At 36.1% G+C, this 15,806-nt stretch overlaps 1 protein-coding gene across 2 annotated transcripts in view; it reads right to left on the reverse strand.

The window, feature by feature from the left end:
- Positions 1-15,806, reverse strand: part of cd276 (CD276 molecule) — a 74,246-nt gene that overhangs the window by 36,300 nt on the left and 22,140 nt on the right. The window lies entirely within an intron of this gene.

Raw genomic sequence — 15,806 nt, forward strand, 5'->3', positions numbered from 1 at the left:
TTTCACCGCCAGAACAGATGTAGACTAGAATGACTCCTAAGCGATTAAGGTGCTCTGTTGTGGGATGTGATAAAGAACACAGCAGTCATCATTTACTCTAAACATCTGATCCGCTGAATACACAGTGGATTACGTTTGTTTCTGCAGGGAATGCACCCCTGATCTACATTAATGCATCTATGTTCACACAAATCATCGTGATCCAGCTTTCCTAATAATGTGCTAATTAGCAAGTTCGACATTGAATGCGGCTAAAGTAAACCGTCCCTCAGAGAGAGCGGCTTGGAAGAGAGGGGCGGAGTCAGCAGAGCTCATTAACATTTAAAGGAACATGCTACAAACCTGGATGCTCTGAAAAGAGCTGTTTTGACAGGGTAAAAGGGGTGTTGTTTTACACTACCATTGAGAAGTTTTAACCAAACTGTTACAGACTTTTCATTAATACCCTAAAGAATCATATCAACTTATGGAAAATGGGCATCCAATGACCTCTTTAAAACATTCTTCAAACAAACTTCTTTAGTGTTTCACAGGTGAAGTATTCATCATTTGCCCAGTAATAATCATTTGTATGAAAAGAAGCAAAAGCTGTTTGGTGTTTTACTGCCACTAGTGTTTATTTCAGCTGAAATGCAGTATGTTGTATGTATAGGTACATTACAAAAATGTAAGTAGAGGCACATATTTCTGGTGAATCTGGGTTGAGAACCATTGAGTCAGCCGTGTTATCGCCCTTCACGAAACCTCACCACCAACACAACAAGACAAAAGTGCCTCCCAAAACACATCTGAAATCCTGCCATCTGCCCCTCCCAGAGCTCCCTGACATTTGAAAGATTATTCATTTTATTTATCCGTCTATTTATTGTGCTCCCCTCCAACAAGCCCGCTAAGGGATCTCCATGAATTCTGATTAGCAATAATAACAATAAATGCAATCACAAGACGGCGAGCCAGAAATGTCAGAGGACAGGGATTAGCTAAACAGGAAGACACGAGACGGCCTCCGATTTGATTTCTTCCCTTTAGAGGGATTCGGATTGAATAAATGACTTTGGGCTCGTGTCTGACGTTAAGCATTCATCACAATGAGAGGAAGGTGTTCACTTTTTCTGCTTCCATGCTGTTGTTTTCTCAATAAAATGTATCGCGAACACCTGTGTGTGCGAGAGGAGGAGAAAAGATGAAGATGTGGACAGATGCAGCTCTGAGGTTTCTTGTCAGATCAGCACATTTGTCTAGAGACACACTTCATCTTTCTGTGAGTTTGATCGAATTACTTTATAGCGGAGAAAATGAAGGGCTGTCTTATTAGCTTTCAGGAGAGACACTCATGCTTTAAACCTCGACAGCTCTTCTGATTCCTTAAGCATCACCGCTGTGTACAGACAGATAAGACTGAAGCTGAAGAACTCCATCTAGGTGCTGCAAACCACTGTGTAGTGCACTTGAACATACTTTTGTTGTTGTTGTTAATCTCACTTATCAGTTAGCTGGACGACTAGTTGATCTTCGTGTGCAACACTAGACTCAACCACAAAACCCTAGCTTTGGTTGAATCTCAGTGTCTGTCAGTGCTATGGATGATGGGTTTTCTCGTTTTCATGTGGCATCTTTCACTAACACTAGGGTCTTTTATTGGCCTGTTGGTTTAATCCTCGGCTAAAGTAAACCGTCCCTCAGAGAGAAGCTTGGAAGAGAGGGGCGGAGTCAGCAGAGCTCATTAACATTTAAAGGAACATGCTACAAACCTTCGTGCTCTGAAAAGAGTTTTGACAGGGTAAAAAGGGTGTTGTTTTACACTACCATTGAGAAGTTTTAACCAAACTGTTACAGACTTTTCATTAAGACCCTGGTTGGTTTAATCACTTAACTAATGCAGCGCTGCTCTGCTGAATATGTCAGATGTTTGTCTGGATGTATTAAGAGCTGTGTTATCGATCGCGTGAGAAGGACGATGAGTTTGTTTCTGTGTTTGGATGGCAGTGTCCTTCCCGCTAAATGCTCCTTGAGTTTTCCACAGATATCCTGCCCTTTCAGTGAAGAAACGTCTGTTTTACAGGGACTTCTAAGAAGGTTAGAGATGCAACTTTTTGTGGTAAAGATACAGGATGATGAAACTAGTGATGAGGTAAACCAGTTTAGCACCTTCTAGCAAAAAGATTGGCATTCTATTTTATCCAGAGTGACGTATTTTATCCAAAGTTCACTTATTGCAGAGACAGTCCCAGAGGACAAACCATTTTGACGAACCACTTTGACATTCACAACTCATTTTAATTTTGTTTTTCATTTGGGAATTGACTGAATATTGAAAAGTGAGAGCTGTAGGATGATGCCAGACTGTGTTTGACTAACAGCACTACATTGAATGTGAAAAATACTGACTAAACAGACAGCCCCGCCCCTAAATCCTGTGATTGGCTTGTGAAAAATAAATGTGCTTAACTGAATCGAATATGCACTTGAAGAGGAATTCAAAACTCAAAACTGCATTTGATAAAATAATATTAATTAACTAAAAAGCCACTTAAGAGACACTTTTATGACTGTTTCTTGTTTGCAATAATGTTTATATAATCTGTTCATTTGTGTGTGAAAAGATTTATTATTTAAACAAATATTAATCAAAATATAAAGAGTATAAAATATATTCAGTCTGTGAATAAAAAAAATATATATATAATGTCTGTTAAAAGGCTATCTTTTATAATGTAAAAAAAACTAAATTAAATATTATAAAACAAAATAATATAAAATAAATAATAAATATTAAATTAATTTGCTGAAATATAAGCAATAAATATATAAAATGTGTTAATTGTTGAATATTTGTCTGTGGAAAAGCTGTGCACTGCATTCAGACAGTGCTATTTTTAATAGATGGGTGTTTTTGGCTGTTGTGTTCAGGACTGGTTACTCAATAGTTATTAAACAAGACTTTCTTACGACTGACTAGTCAATCAGACGACCCCAAAACTAGCTGATTGTAAAACGGTGTAGTCTGGCCTCTTCCTAGACTGATATTTCTCATTTCAAGGTAAAAAAGAAACTGAAGGATGAAGGGCAAGTAAAGCAGGGGAGATATACGTGTGAAGCGGAGCAGGACAGCTAATTAAGAGCGTGCGAACGCTTCAAAGCGAGCACATGCGGCGCTCATTAGAGCGAGTGAGTGGATGTAGGACAGACCTGCGGAAGACCGTCACCCGTCCCTCGAGAGAAACACATCAGAGAACGACTGACAGCACATCTCACATTCAGATCCCGTCCATTTCTCTCGCTCATTTCAGACAAACCTCGGGACCAATAATCAGCTGAGAAAGTTATATACAGTTATTATTTTTATTATTTGCTATACATTATATTTTATTTTCACATATAGCAAATGTTTAGGGACTTACTCTGATGGCACATTAAACACACTCGGCTCTATTTCTCATTACTGTAATGCATCCAACTGTAATTGTGATTATTCTAAATGATGATTTTTCTTGATGCTTCTCGTTAGTTTCTTGTTACTGTACAGCAGAAAATCATCCTGCACAAACACAACTGTTTTTAATTAAAATCTGCAAAAATTATAGGCAGTACAGCAATCAGTACTATTATGTATTTATTATTTACAGTTCAAATACCATTACTGTTTTTTGCATTACGGTAATGAGAAGTGCTGAGGAAAATTAACTGCTTAATTGACACTAAACTAATTTCACAGTGTGAGAAAATTATAATAAATATATAATAATGTTATGCCATTTTTATTTTTTTCATTTGATCCAGCATCTGCTCTGTAGAAAAGAGTCGCTCAATCCGAGGAGAGAAGAGAGCAGACACAGCTCTACAAACACACGCTCTCTGAGGAAGAATGATTATTGATCATCCATCACATCATTCAATCAATAAAACACACTCGTCCTGCTCGGGAAAATAAGTGCTTTGAGACTTCAGAGACTTAAACTAGACCGCTTGATTCAAATCTGAATTTAATTTCAATGGATTTAATTATTTATTTTATTAATTATTAATAATAATATTACTTTTAATACAATTATTTTATATTTATTTTTATGTTCATATAAATATAATAATAATAATAATAATAATACACTTACACTAAATAATTTTACAGAAGCAAATATAAAAAAAAAAAAAAATAAATAAATAAATAAATATATATATATATATATATATATATATATATATATATATATATATATATATATATATATATATATATATTATACTGTAGAAAATGAACTATGTAAGAAAAATGTTTAATGGTAAAAGACTGTAAAAATGTTACAGTACAAGACTTTTCATTGGTTAACTGCAAGTTCCCAAAAACTGTCAAATGAAATAACTTAATAAATTGAACGGGGCAATTTATAAAAATGTAACAATGAAATACTGTACAATAAAGTTTTCTGGAAAGGAAAAACAAAAGAGTCATCATATAATTTACAGTGATTTTCTTTTTCCATGGAGCCTGTATATATATATATATATATATATATATATATATATATATATATATATATATATATATATATATATATATATATATATATATATATATATATAATTTTTTTTAACTTTCCAGAAACTGTAGCTTTAACAGTTTTTTACTATTTCATCCAATTAGTATTTTTGCAGCTTTTCAACATATATAATATGGAATCTAGCAGGTTTTACCATATCATTTTTACATCCTTTTATCAGTTAAATTCATCAGTTGGTATTACCACAACAGTGAAAGTAAGTGTTTGAACCAGTGTTTTGAAGGCGGTGTAATTAAAGCCGCACATGATACGAGCTCCGGGACAAACGCTCGGATCGCATCGGTGTCCGGCTGAGCCACGGACGCTTCACACAGAAATAAGAGATCAGTTTCAGCCCAAAAACCCTGAAGCTTCAAATATGTAAAAGAGGAGCGCGTGGGAGAGAAAGCAGAGAGAGTTTGAGCTTTAACACAAATCATCTTAAGAAAAACACTTGATTTTCTGAAGGACTCCTCCACTTGTGTTTGGTGATTTGTGAGCAGAGCTGAAATGCAGATGAGTTCTGTACAGCAGTGAAGACGAAGGCCTTGATTTCCATTCATTCTCTTCTCTCTCTGTTTCTCTTTCTCCAAACCATCAATTAAACCTAATGGCCATCAGCACCTTCCCCTCCAGACCTCTATCTGTAACTAGCTCAGAACAAGACAAACAGCGCTTTATTTCTTTCTATACTCATTTACTTATTAACAATCCTCTCTTCTGCAAGCAGCACAGCTCAAGCCAACAGATTCTGACACTCATGGCGCTTCGGCTCGTCTGCGGACGTGTTTCACAGTCACAAATTAGTTTTGAACTCGGAGATGCTCTAACTTTCTGGCCCGCTGGTGACCCTGCTGCAGTATTTATGGACTCTGGCTTAAAAACAGGGATAAGTGAGTTAGACTGAACACTAAGTCACCGTTAATAAGGACTGCTGTGTTCACTTCATCTCTAGAGCTCAGTCTATGCATTAATGAGCTATGCATTATTATTATTTACAGAATTTACAGTGCATCATGAAAATGCACTATTTACATGAACAGTACAGACAATTGTGTATTATTATTATTATTATTATTATTAAATAAAACTATATACCATCAAACTTTAAAAAGAAATCTAATATATATTTTGTTTTTGGACACTGTGAAATGTTTTCTTTTTTTTTTTAATTATCATTATTTCATTTTGTATTTTTTTCTGAATCATTTATTGGTGTGATTTTTATTTTATTTTGCTACACGTGGTGCTCCATATGTGTGTGTGTGTGTGTGCGATCTGTTCTTGATGTGTGTGTGTGTTTACTACAGCAGCAGACAGTCTATGAGATGAGTGCATGAAGGGAGCAGATGCAAATCTTTAATGGCTTTACACAACACCCTCGATAGCAACAGATCTGGGATTGCAGCGCCTGCCTCGTTGTAAAAGAGTGATGCAACACATTTCCTGCTCACATGAGCCAGATGAGAGCGGCTCACGGGGAAACAGAGACGGATCATCAAATCATTATAGGATACCAACCACAACACCGAGACGATGTGCAGTCCATCAGATGAGAGGGGCTTGAAACATGTTTATAAAACACAGACAGGAAGGGTTCACCGATTTACAGGTAAAAAGTATGGATTAGCACTTCAAACTTTAGAAATAAATGCAACAATTTTGTATTAGACACTGCAAACCTACTTTGGAGTCATTGTACTGTTGGGAATAACTGAATAACTCAGGATATTGGTTTATTTCACATCAGAGGGAGTGTAAAGCACATCTATAATCCGAATAATTTAAGTAATTTGTGGATTAGTGCATACTGGAGACGCGAACCATTTCAAACGATTCAGTTCGATTTAGTGAACTGGTTCGACCGGTTCAGATCCGGCTAAATAGAAAGATTCATTCGCGATCCAGACATCACTAGACGAGACCAAACCAATAAAACCCATTACAAACGAGGTATGCGTTTCATCCAGTGGGGACATAATTACTGATTATAAATGACTTATACTGTATTTTCAAGCATTGCGTTGCGTATCGCGCTGCATAAACATAAAACCATGTCTGCATTTGTGATCAGAGAAACAACAAACAACAAGCTCTACTCTACACTGCTCAAAACTCACATCTGAATTATCAGTGGCAAATCCTTTAAATATGAAAACATACTTACAGACTGAGAGTCAGAAGACCAGACTGTTCTTGCAAAGTTTGAACTGCCAAACTTTATAGAAACAGCTTTTGTGCCACAGACACACTGTAGGCTACTCTCTCGAGATCAGGAAAGAGTCTTCCAGAAAATGTGCTGCACACATCTGAATATTTGGGTTGGACTGTTCTGGAACAGTGTTGAAATTCAACTCATGACCTCTTTTTCACAACGAAACCCACAGCGACTCCACAACATGGCAACAGCGATAATAAATGTTACACCTTCCTTCTGTGCATGAACATTTGTGCGGTGTTATGCAAATCTTCCCACACAGTGATGTAGAGACGTGGGGGCGTGTTTAAACGAGCTGGTTCAGGGGGCGTGGACAAGTCTTAACTTTGATTAAGAATATCTCTTTGGGTTTGAGACTTCAGTCTTTGCAACTTTACAGGTCTTCTTTATGCACCAAGAGCTTGTATCACTCCAAAGAGAAAAATAAAATAAATTTTTAAAAAATTATATTGCACCAAGAGTCTACACATTTATTATATATGTGTTATAATGTACTGCATGCATGTATTTCTTTACAGAGGGGAAATGACAGTCAGTAATGCTGTTAAATGCCGTGACTCTTCTCTGACTGGCATAAGGTGTCATAACTGTGATGTGTGAATGTCAGAATCGAACGTCAGCTGTGAATTCACTCAAACAACATTGATCAATGAGTCAGAGTCAGGATTTGTTTATACAATTAGCAGAAGGCACATATGGAGAGTGTGGAGGGTGCTGGAGATTAAACACACGGTTAATGCGCTAAAGACCATTAGTGGTGCAATATAGTGAAACAGTCAAGATGGGTTAGATGGACTAGAGGCGTTTCCCATGACCGGAGAGGTCAGAAATCACCCGCACTAATGCGTGGGCCGTCAGACAGCTTAATGTTGAGTGTGTGTCTGACCAGTGTTAAATACAGCAGCCTGGAGTCAGATTAAAGAACAGAACACACCATTAAAGGATTAAAGCACAGCCTAAGAGCTCCAGATTTCAAACACATTTGGGTCAACTTCAAAGTGTCCCTTCTTTCTGTATTCATCCTCATGATAGGCAGCCACACAACAGCTGAAAGTAGAGCGGGATTATCGTGCATGCTGCGTCGAGCCACAGTGACCTCAGCTCTCAGTTCACTGAAGCCCTTCTCCAACTCTCACACACTTCAGAGAGAAGATTGGGAATTTGCTCAGGAGTCTACAGTTACACCGTTCCACATAATAAACACCACATTTGGAGTCAGTATTCTCTAATATATATATATATATATATATATATATATATATATATATATATATATATATATATATATATATATATATATATATATATATATATAAAATATATTAAATACATACAAAATAAATAATAAAGTATAAAATAATATTATAACTTTTATTTATTTCATATTTTGTATAAATGAATGAATGAATGAATGAATGAATGAATGAATGGGGAAAATGCACATTTTAATGTTTCACCCAATTTAATACTTACAGTAATATTGTGAAATATTATTACATTTTCTCTATTTTAATATATATTTTTTTTATTTCAATTTAGCATGGGATTTTAAGTAATATAATAAATAAAAAGAAAACTGATAGAATAAAAACAGAATAGAGCAAGCTAGTGTTAGATGTCTTTACATATATATCTCACACACACACACACACACACATACAATTGCATAATAGATAATACATATATATACATATACATACCAGTATACACACACACACACACACACACACACACACACACATATATATATATATATACATACATATATATTTCTACATACACATATGAAGTCTTGTGTTCATCAATTTCACTCTTTACACTCTTTTATTCACCAATTATGCAATTATTTGACCAAAACACAGTAAAAAGGAGAATATATATTATTATTATTATTATTTGTATTATTATTATATTTATGATTTATTTATTATTATTATTATTATATAATATATAATAGCAGTTTGGTATAATATAATATAAATATAATAGTATAATATATATATATATATATATATATATATATATATATATATATATATATATATATATATATATATATATATATATATATATATATATATATATATATTGGTATTCTGAAGTATTCTAATTTGTTGAGATTGTTAATTGTTTGGTTTTTGTTAAATGTGAGCCAAAATCATCACAATTAAAAGAACCACATACTTAAACTACTTCAGTCTGTGTGCACTGAATTGATTTAATACACGAGATTCACAATTTGAGTTGAATTACTGAAATAAATGAACTTTTCCACAATATTCTAATTTATTGAGATGCACCTGTATATACACATATACATACACCCACACTTTTTTTATTTATTTTTTTCTGTGATGGAAAAGCTGATAAAATATATTCTTAAATATAATTTCTAATATTACATTTTATGATTTGTAATAATATAATAATATAGGTTATAATATAACATTATATAATTTTGAGGTTGAAACCATGGTGTCTGTATAAGTGTTATTTCTAGCTTTCCTACCAGCTTCTGGCCTCTAAAATGAAAGAACTGGCTAATCTCAGAGCAACTTCATTTCCAGGCATCTAATTGAAACTACACTAAGCACAAACACAACACTGTGTCACACAAGCAGACAATGATGTAGAGTTCTTCACAGGACAGAACAAAAGCAGTTTACAGAGGCTGCAGGAGGAACAGGATGTAAAGAACTGAACAGGAAGCTGTCAGAGGGTATAGTTTAGGCATTTTAGGATGCTGTCCTTAGTTTAGTGTTCCCTAAAAATGCTGAAACTAATATGATTTTATATTGCTGGGCTGAGGAAGATGGCAAGGTGCAGGAAAGCAAACTCAAAACTGGATTCAACAGAAAGCATCACTTAGATAGATGTACACACAGACTTAACCGATGTTCACAAAAAAGCAGGTGATACATGAAAATAACATTTTTAATATTTATCTGACAGGAAATATAAATCATAGCCCAAGTATAAGCATGTTTTTTGAAAGTAGAAGCATAATGAGGGAAATGACGACCACCGTTCTGTCCTTGAACGAGAAACACTGCTTAATGAACAGATGATCAGTTACAATTATAGACTGATTATAGAACTAGAACTTGCCGCTCACCTTTACCAATGACACGTGTCCCATTAGCAGCCAAACGGCTAATCTAATGAGAGGTATGACATGTTTTGGCACTCCCATTTGTTATGTTATTACACGCTCTAGTCACAAAGTCAAGAATTAAAGTCTGGTGAGAAAAGACAACTCACAGATGAAGAGTACTAGAGTTCTGGTGTACTAGTGTGAGTACTAGAGAGCTCATGTGAATAATGGAGTACTAGTGTTAGTACTAGAGTACTAGTGTGAGTACTAGAGAGCTCATGTGAGTACTAGAGTACTAGTGTGAGTTCTAGAGTACTAGTGTGAGTACTAGAGAGCTCATGTGAGTAACGGAGTACTAGTGTGAGTTCTAGAGTACTAGTGTGAGTACTAGAGAGCTCATGTGAGTAATGGAGTACTATTGTGAGTTCTAGAGTACTAGTGTAAGTACTAGAGAGCTCATGTGAGTAATGGAGTACTAGTGTGAGTACTAGAGAGCTCATGTGAGTAATGGAGTACTCGTGTGAGTACTAGAGTACTAGTGTGAGTACTAAAGAGCTCATGTGAGTAATGGAGAACTAGTGTGAGTTCTAGAGTACTAGTGTGAGTACTAGAGAGCTCATGTGAATAATGGAGTACTAGTGTTAGTACTAGAGTACTAGTGTGAGTACTAGAGAGCTCATGTGAGTACTAGAGTACTAGTGTGAGTTCTAGAGTACTAGTGTGAGTACTAGAGAGCTCATGTGAGTAACGGAGTACTAGTGTGAGTTCTAGAGTACTAGTGTGAGTACTAGAGAGCTCATGTGAGTAATGGAGTACTATTGTGAGTTCTAGAGTACTAGTGTAAGTACTAGAGAGCTCATGTGAGTAATGGAGTACTAGTGTGAGTACTAGAGAGCTCATGTGAGTAATGGAGCACTCGTGTGAGTTCTAGAGTACTAGTGTAAGTACTAGAGAGCTCATGTGAGTAATGGAGTACTAGTGTGAGTTCTAGAGTACTAGTGTGAGTACTAGAGAGCTCATGTGAGTACTAGAGTACTAGTGTGAGTTCTAGAGTACTAGTGTGAGTACTAGAGAGCTCATGTGAGTAACGGAGTACTAGTGTGAGTTCTAGAGTACTAGTGTGAGTACTAGAGAGCCCATGTGAGTAATGGAGTACTAGTGTGAGTTCTAGAGTACTAGTGTAAGTACTAGAGAGCTCATGTGAGTAATGGAGTACTAGTGTGAGTACTAGAGAGCTCATGTGAGTAATGGAGCACTCGTGTGAGTTCTAGAGTACTAGTGTAAGTACTAGGGATGCACCGATACCACTTTTTACAGTACTCGCCCGATACCGATACTTTTATTTTTTTTACTTGACGATACAGAGTACCGATACCGATATTTTTTATTGCATTTTAATTATTTTAAATATTGAGTAAAAAAAACAAAAAGTATGTATAATGTTAGCTGGTTGACTTATTGAAAAATATAGACAAACCAAAAATTATTCAGACACCAGTCATCCCAAGTTCATGCAAACCTAAAGTAACATTTTTCCCCAGACTTGGTCTGAATAATTTTTGGTCCCAAATTTGTATAAGTTTTACTGGTAGTCCACTGTTTGAAGAATTTTTGGGTATAATTTGTCACAGTTTACTTTATTTCGCTATCATCACTTACATACATGAACTATAGTGTCCTGCACCCACTAGTGAAAAAATAGAAAAAATGATATCTGGCCTCTGAATAATTTTTGGTTTAACTGTATATCCTTCGGTTATTTTCACACTTAATTATGCCCATTACAATCTATTTTACAAGTTTTTGTTACTTTGTTCATGTTTTTGCTCTATGGTTCATCATCTGTAATTTAATACCATTAGAGTTGCTCCATTGCAGCGACTTAGTACTGTATTAATACACTTCACAGTAATAATGCAGGGAACCACTCGTTATAATTCTCCTGTGATTTTTTTTTTTTTATATATCTATTAAACTGTCATTTCTGTGATGCGCAGCTCAATTTAAGCACAATTCCTCCAGTCTTCAGTGTCACGTGATCCTTCAGATATCATTCTTATACACAGATTTACAGCTCAAGAAACATTTCTGATTATTATCAATGTTGAAAACAGTAGTTCTGCCCAATAGTTTTGTTCACTAAAACTGTCAGACTGAACACACGGATCCAGTGTTGGCATAAGGTTTTTTGGTATTCACAACTAGGCTGTGTGTCTCTGTGTGTTTGGGATGTTTAGTAGCGTGATCTGGTGTTCACTGTGAAAAGTGCTGTTTGTGTCTGTGACAGGACTGAACAACTCTCATTTATATTGCTGTTTCTCCTACCAATGCATGTGCTAATTACATTCAAATTAGACCGGTGAGGAAGAGAAGGAGACAAGGACTAATAAAGGGTTTCATTCTTGCCGGTATCATTCTATCTTGCTTTGTCCGCCTCTCTGTTTCGCTCTCTCATTTTCTTTCTGTCTGCTTACTTGAATCTTTAGGCTACTGTGAGCTCGGCCTGGCTCTGTCACGCAGCAATTTAGAAGGAAACATTTGTGTGGAGGACCAGATGACAACAGCGAGAGAAACACAGTAATGTAACCCTTCCACTAACACTAGAGTCAGACATTGAAGGGTTATTAAGCAGATCATAAATATGAGGCGTATGTTTAGTGTGTGAGGAGGTAAAATATAGATTGAAAAGAAGAGATGGAAAAAAGGAGAAAGATGGCAAAGAAACCCGAATGAAGGAGATTATGAAAAGACTGATGCTGAGGGGGAATTGTGCTCGCTGTTTATTTACACTGTCTGCATCGTTTTAGCACTCGATTCACGAAACCATTTTTGCAAACACACACAAACAAAAGATGCAGTGCTTAATGCAAAGTACATACAGTTCCACCATAAAGCCGGATGAGATCCTGGATCGGTTCCTTTATAAGTTGCAAGTAATACAAAGATAACTGGAGTATGTTTTACAGGGAAACACTATTTCAATTTTTCTACTTCAAAATGTTATGTTAAATTCAATGGTACTTGCTGTTTCTTTGTAATTCTTTGTGAAATTTACTACCAATTTCTGAGTGAAAATCCATTGGAAATCACTGAAAATCTTAATAAAATAGTATGTACTTATGTATTTTGTAAAAAATACAACAAATAATTTGTCAGCATTTTCTGTTTACTTCAGTGTTACTTGCCGTTTCTTTGTTATTATCTGTTACATCGCGGAATGAGACGAAGATTTTTGCTGCAACATCCCATTACCATTTCTGTTGTGACATCATCAGCAGTTCATCAATGCTAGACAGTCACCACAGCAACATCGCCATGGCTACATTATTCACTGCAAAATCACCATGGCTACATTTCTAAGCATTTCTCCCTCCCAACTCACTCACTCCAGAAGTCTCTCTCTCTGCCTCTCGGACGCCTTCTGTATTTCTCTCAGGTTTTACCCAGAATGCTACGCAGCAAAGAGAGACGGACGGTGATGATTCCCCTTTCTGTTATGAAACACACACACACACACACCTTTCCGCTGTCCGAGCTGCTGACATGTGGAAGGACTTTTAAAGTGAGGCCATTGCACTGACAGAGATATCAGCTGTTTGAAGGAAAGCGAGGAATCCTCCAGATTCTGAAGCAGTTAACCCTTTAGCTGCTGCCGCTGGTGTCATCATCTGTAAGTGTTCTGGTTTTCTCTCGGTGTTTGCAGCTCTTTCTTACACGAGCTCAAGGTCAACAGCTGCAGATTAACTGAGAAACATCCTTACATAACGCTGGGTTTGTGCAGAGCTCGGAGCCTCTCAGGATTCACACACATCTTACCGCGGTACTGGAGCTGTGCACATGGACGGATATTGGGCTGAAATGACAGTCAGAGCTGGAGAAACCATGAGAATCATGAGCGAGTCTGTCATCAGCTGTTTATTCAGACCACAGGTCGACAAGATTTGAGCTTTCTAGTTCATCAGTGTGTCATTGATCAATAAAGCTTATTGTTAAAATTAATTATGATCTCCATATACATGGAAAATGTATGGAAAATCTCTCTCTCTCTCTCTCTCTCTCTCTCTCTCTCTCTCTCTCTCTCTCTCTCTCTCTCTCTCTATATATATATATATATATATATATATATATATATATATACATATGTAGAGAGAGAGAGAGAGAGAGAGAGATATCATATTTAAATGTATTAAATTCAGATGTAAAATATTTAAAGTATTTAAATAATATTATGTAAATATACTATATATATATATATATATATATATATATATATATATATATATTTATCATTAAACTATTTACATTTTACATTTATTTATATTTACTTTTTTATTAACACTTAATAAATACAATAAAACATTTGTAACACTAACTATGTGAACTTCTTTCATTAAAACAGGAGCTGCACTAATAATGCTGGATAACATGATCATCTATTATCACACAGAATACAGGAGCGCAAACTTGGACGAGCGGCTGAAGTGAAGGAAGCTCACGGAGATTGAGATGAAGTTTCTCTGACCTCAGACTGCATCCGTGCACTTCATCTTCTCTTTCTGAACCTTCACAGATGCTCGGACACACGTCTTCTTCCACTCCTCTTTTTCTCTAACTTTCTCATTCATTTCGGGGCACGTCTGCATTACTTTGTAATTTTTCATTGGGAATTTGGAGAGAAGTGTGTGCATTTTAAACGGGCTTGTTAGAGTCTTGTCCTCTCCCTTTTGAATACTAAACAGATTTTTCTCTCTTCAGTGACAGAAACCTAAACCTCTCACTTAGAAGGACGTTCTGAGCTCCTGTTGAGATACAAAAGACTTGTCTCCTATTCAATAACATTGTGAATGTTTTTTTTACGATCAGAACCTTTAAACACTCTTCAGGTTTTGCAATAAATATTTACTGAAATTCATCCATATGCAGAAGTTTTTCTAAATCTGATGAGCTCTAAATGCTGTGCGTTTGTGTCAAAGTGAATCCTGGTTGCAGGGATGTTTGCTGAGGAAAAACAAGCAAGCACACTGCACGGAGCTGGGCTAGGTCAATATTAATTACTGAAGTTGTTGAGCATACAGCAGCTGCTGTAAACAAATGCAAATACATTTTCATATCAAACAGGGTCGGCGTGATCGCTCGGCTCGCACACGGATCCTGACGCTTGTTAGTAGTCATGATAATCCACGCACGGCTCAGGTATCTCACTGATCATTAAACAGTGCATATCCTCTGAGATGGCTGGACAGACACAGGTAAGCATGCGGTGAAACATCTTCCTAACGGACTTCTTCTAAGCACAGAAGGCCCGTTCCCATTTCAAAGAAGCAGTCTGTGAAATTATCATATGCTTTCTCATTTAACAATGAGACAAACCTGACGGCGATGTCTATTGGACCATAGCTGGACCAAATAAATGTATTATTTTTTCTCCGTTTGGGTTTGGCATTGAGCAGCAATGAGAAACAGTTGATGTAATCCTTCGCAGCAGTGATTTTAATTGATTTCTGAAGCGATTGTAAAAAATATTGAGGATTTTAAAGGGAAAGTGCAACCAGAAATGACCATTTGACCCATTCAAGCTTTGCCTTTAACCTTTATAGATGTTTAGCAGAATGTTCCAAGAGGGTCTGGCTGCAGACTTGCACTTGCACTCTCAGAATTGCACTCTCAGACACTTGCACTTCCGTTAGTGACATCACTTGCAGTCTATTCACCACCACAGCTTCTTGTCTCCATTGGCAACAAGCAGGATTTGTATCGATTGCAAGTGTCGCAGGTAGCAGGGAGTGAAAGTAGCGATTGCAAGTGACATTGTAATTTAGTTTTTTTTTTCTTGTCTTCGCCACCTGGCTACTGTTATAAAATGTTGGGAAATTCAAACAAAACGTAAAAAAACAAACAAAAAAAAACAATAAAATAAAAAATAAAGACTGCAAGTGACGTCGCTAGCGGAAGCACA

Source organism: Carassius auratus, chromosome 43, assembly GCF_003368295.1.
Source record: "Carassius auratus strain Wakin chromosome 43, ASM336829v1, whole genome shotgun sequence".
Lineage (NCBI taxonomy): Eukaryota > Metazoa > Chordata > Actinopteri > Cypriniformes > Cyprinidae > Carassius > Carassius auratus.